Source organism: Gadus macrocephalus, chromosome 6 (assembly GCF_031168955.1).
Source record: "Gadus macrocephalus chromosome 6, ASM3116895v1".
NCBI classification, from domain to species: Eukaryota; Metazoa; Chordata; class Actinopteri; order Gadiformes; family Gadidae; genus Gadus; species Gadus macrocephalus.
The window spans coordinates 14,842,638-14,847,771 of NC_082387.1; the positions used below are offsets into that span (position 1 = coordinate 14,842,638).

General features: G+C 44.2%; 1 long non-coding RNA gene across 1 annotated transcript; it reads left to right on the plus strand.

The window, feature by feature from the left end:
• Positions 1–1,383: 1,383 nt before the first annotated feature.
• Positions 1,384–3,494, plus strand: LOC132459672 (uncharacterized). The gene is made up of 3 exons (XR_009526284.1): positions 1,384–1,634; positions 1,685–1,740; positions 3,397–3,494. It is a non-coding gene; the product is annotated as an uncharacterized LOC132459672 (long non-coding RNA).
• The last annotated feature ends 1,640 nt before the right edge of the window (positions 3,495–5,134 follow it).

Sequence of the window (5,134 nt, forward strand, 5' to 3'; positions counted from 1 at the left end):
CACATTTGAAAGGGATTTCTTTACGGGAACATGTTACTTAATTTTTTCATGGTGAGGTTGACATGAGAGAGAGAGAGAGAGAGAGAGAGAGAGAGAGAGAGAGAGAGAGAGAGAGAGAGAGAGAGAGAGAGAGAGAGAGAGAGAGAGAGAGAGAGACTCACTAAAGTTCTCAGATAAATCCCTCTGGGTGGTGCTTCTCTTCAGTGAACATCAGCCAGTGATCACTGATGTCTGCTTATCATTCCTCTTCTTCTGCACAGCCGGTGATTCTCTCTGGACTCTAACTGAACAGCAACACTCTATATCATATCAACGAGGGCGCGTGTTTCCGGTACTCTAATCCCATGAATGAATAATGCATGGTGTGTTCCTCTCCCGGGTCTCTGCCGGAGCAGCTTTTGTGTGGAACCAGAAGTGAGAACAGAGGGCTGAGGAGAATGCTTTGTTTTCTGGTTGAACTCACTGGGTCACGCCAGGCCACGCCCCTCTGGGCCATGACCCTATAAGCCACGCCCACCTTGCCTCCCTCCCATCCCTTCTCTCTCTCTCTCTCTCTCTCTCTCTCTCTCTCTCTCTCTCTCGCTCAACAAAGGACTCTGTTATGACCCTTGGGGACTGTTTTTCTGAATACCAATTAGGGGAGAAAACGAACCGAATCCAGCCTTTATGCTGCAATTTCCCAAGCCTACTTTCCCTACTACATTACTCTAATACAGTTAGACAATTATCTTTACTTATATTTTACATATTTTGACTTATCTTTATTAACTTTATCTTTTATTGTTGCTGCTTTGTAGCTGTTGAGGAACCAAGCCTAAAATTGTACTCTTCTCTTGTACTTGTACAATAAGATGTAATAAAAATGATTCTGATTCTCATTGAGTTCCAGCGGTATCCAGCGGTGCTTCATTACATCATCTCAGGCGATAAGCTCTCCAACTCTCCTCTCGAACTCTCTCGGGTGTTACTGCACGTTGCGTCAGGACTCATTTGATTTTGCTGTGCGTAAAACACACTGCTTTACTCTCGTCGCTGAACTCGGATATTCGAACACATGTCCAACGGTCCAACGGACTATCGACAGATGAATAAAGTTTTCCGTGCCGACTTGTTGATCATGTCAGAGAGAGAGAGAGAGAGAGAGAGAGAGAGAGAGAGAGAGAGAGAGAGAGAGAGAGAGAGAGAGAGAGAGAGAGAGAGAGAGAGAGAGAGAGAGAGAGAGAGAGAGAGAGAGAGAGAGAGAGAGAGAGAGAGAGAGAGAGAGAGAGAGAGAGAGAGAGAGAGAGAGAGAGAGAGAGAGAGAGAGAGAGAGAGAGGGAAAGCCGATGATTGGATGTTCTTCGCGCCTCGTTATAAGTCGTTTACGGAGCGTGAGACACGGGGGAGAAAGACTCGCGAGGGGGAGGGAGGGACCGGGGACTCGAAGGAGGGGAGGGGGCAACAGGAGCTCGATACCGAGCAACACGGACAGCAGCATCCAGACTGTTGTCCCTTCCTGTTTATTAACACCAGTTCGCGATAACCTTTTGGAGATGCACAGTGGTTGACGGTGCATGCGTGCTGATTTCATTTCGAGTCGGTTCTGGAGTTGTGGGAACTAGTCCCACTTGTACACAAGTTCTTACTAAATAAAAGTGAGGCGGGCTCGGGTCTTGCACGCTGGGTGTGTGTCACTCTCATGCAGGACTTGGAGGGAGCACACGCCCTGATGGATGGATATGGGATACCTGCCGACCTTAGGTAGGCTCTTCAACTGAGGGGTGTGTGTCAAATGTCCGTGTCTCAATTGTTAATGGCGGCAGCTTAGTGTGCAGGACTCTGAATGGTTAAGTCATATGATATAAAATAAACAAAAGCTAATTACTAATGACGTAATTCGGGACTCAATATTCAAACCTTTAGGCTGTTTTATTAATATATATTATTGTGATATACTGTTCTTTCATGAATTCAAATTATCCGAGCAATTTCGATGGCGCCTGACACTGAGTCCCTAAATCATTATGCAAAATGCGGTTTGGAAGTTATTCCATTTGGTGATGCTGCGTGCGCACCATTATCACGCATGTGTAGGCCAATGTGTCTGACCACTATGGGATATTTGCATCTATCTCCATGAGAGTGTGTGTTCAAACAAGCAAACAAACATGCGTATCATAGATAGGCCTCACATTCATTGGCCCCTTCATCACCAACACAGACACACTCTGTTGTTGCCTTAATCAGATTCTCCCCAACGACCTCCCAACATAGCTGTTGGTGAGTGTGTCACATTCATTCCATCGAGATTTCAAACTCTGTTTAATCTCTGCTTTGAAGTTGGCTGTAGTTCATGGAATTTATGCACATGTACACACACGTACACACACGCGCACACACACGCACACACGCACACACACATTTGCTTGTCTCATGGTAGATCACTTTTGAGCTCATGCCAGTCTCATTTACTTATTTAAAACTAAACCTCGTGTCCATCCATTAACTTACTAATAGAGTTAAACCCCCATTCTATCTAAAATAATTGTACATATCATTTGAATTAAAATAATATATCCTGACAGCCATAAAATGACTAAATGGTGTATTCTTGGAAGGCTGATTTGCTCTAATTGTATTTAACTAAACCACGCTTACAAGTCATGTGGTGTAGTGTTCATTGACCTTTCCATAAAACCATTTCCTTTAATTTATATTGGAGTACCATAAACATATATTGGTTTCATTTATCTTCACAGACAACTCTACTCACAACAATAGACACCCAAAAATGTACCCAATTTACAACAACAGCAATGTTTTAAACAAAAGTTGGACATTAAGAATCTCTCCACCTTCAGTGACCACTCTGTTCTATCTAAAGTGGTGTAATAATATTAATGTAATACTAAAACTTTTTAATTTTGCATGATGGAAATGTATCTTCTGAACTATAGTGTCGCCATAGAATAAACACTATTAATCGACTGAGGGAATTAACATAAATGTTTACTTATTTAGCATAAATCTTTCTCTAACTAAGGAGCAAAATGCATGTAAGCATTTCTAGCCATTATACACTCTATGAACCCATACTTTACAAAATACTCTTTCTCAAGAAATATTCCAATGATATATCAAAATGAATGCATAGGTCACTATGATACTCCTCACTTTAAAAACCTTAGCAACTGTTGACCTCCCAAGGCAGGTCAGGTAACACATGTAGTCTGAGTGGCCCAGGACACCGGTGTCCCCACAGCACCTATTTCAATGCACACAAACTTTGCACCTTTGTATGTTTGCACTAAACAAACAGATACATGGGTTCTGCTTGAACACACGTGAACTATGAGAGCTTCACACAGGATATTAACTCAGGTCGTTGCATTCTCTCCTTCACCTCCCCTTCTTTAGATAGTGGCTGTACCACTCAACATGGAGCTGAGATGCTGGAAGATCGCCCGAGATCAGGCTCCAGGGTCTGAGACCTGAACACCCTGAACACAGCCCCCTCCTCCAGGCCCCCCCACTATGGCCGACGATCTGAGGACCGGCCTGTCCGTGTGGGCCATCGTCGCCATCGTGTGTAACTCTGCGGTGGGCATCCTCATCCTCATTCTGTTCGCCATCCTCTACAAGGCCTGCCAGGTGCCCTCCAAACCCCCCAATGGGACACCGGCCCTCTTCACGGTCCTCGAACCAGAGACCAGGGAGGAGAAGTACAGGCTGGTGGCACCCTGAGACTCCTTAATGTTGTTCACCTTGACGGAGGGTGTCTGGGTGGGCGTCTGGGGAGCTCTGGAAGAGGTCGACACTGGCCTCGAGTCATGCATTGTGGCCAAATATGAAACGATTATTCTCCCTTCCTCTCTCACCTTCATGAGCAGAAGGAGGTAAACACACCTGTCTTTTGTCGTGTTCCTTTATCCAAGAGTCCTTTTCTCCCTCGTCAGTGTCTCTGACCTTTACCCCAAGCCGGTTAGCGGAGCTCAGACCAATCAAAGCGGAGCGACGGGTTTGCCTTTGAAGGATTATGTAAAGGAACAGAAAAATAAGACAGGCCCCACAATCCTCTTATCTTCACCAACACTGCGGCGCTGAGACCGCCCATCTGCCTCTCCCTCCACACAGCACCTGGACAGCTTTCTCCCTCTCCTTCATCTTCTCCTCTTTCCCCTCCTTCAATTGGTATCTTGGTCTCGCTCTGTCTCTCTCTGTCTCTCTCTCTCTCTCTCTCTCTCTCTCTCTCTCTCTCTCTCTCTCTCGCTCTCTCTTTCTCTATCATAACTGCAAAACATTTACGAAAGAAAGAGCAAGGAGCAAGGAGGGAGGTGAATTCTAAACCAGAGGAGTTGAGTGGGCGACAGAATGATCAGGGAGAGAGAGGGAGACCTGGGGACAAGGGAGGCTCGAATGAACTGCAGCGTCTTGAAGCTCTTCCAGATGGTGCATGGATATTGCTATGGGGTACAGAGATGATCAGCAGGTAGGTGTAGCAGAGGGGAGAGCTAAAGAAAGGCAGTGAGGAAAGGAAAATGCCAACCAAGAAAGGCAATGAAAGAGGCCAGACAGGTTGGAGAGAAAGATGATGGAAATAAAGGCAAGCTAATGCTGGAAATCTGTAGTCCAGCATTATTATATTCTTCGGACAAAGCCAATTGTTCTTCATCAATATATATAGAGCTTAAAATATCCACAGTGCTAATTATGTAATTTGCAGGAGTTCAATTTCAGTCACTCACATGTCCAACATAATCCTAATTATTCAGACGGCATTAGGATAAACTATTCCAGTCTGGGGAGCATATTATCCGAATTTCATTTCTGTATCTCACTATTGTCAATTTTTTTTAGTTTCTATTGGTTCATTTTCCTATTGGATAGCATTTTAACTTGGGGTCCCCATATGACCTATAATTGAAATCCTAAAGGTACATTCACATTCTGATGCTATGCTCTGTGTGCATTTTTATTGACAAAAACAAACTTTTTATGTGAATTTAATATGGGCTGCATTAAATGAGTCACCATAGGCGTTGGTGTCTCTTGGATGTATAATTTATTTTCTTAAATAAAAAAGTTATGGAATGCTAATACCTGGAATGCCTATCTTTCTATTTTACCCTGTGGATGACCTGTGTGTGTATGTCTG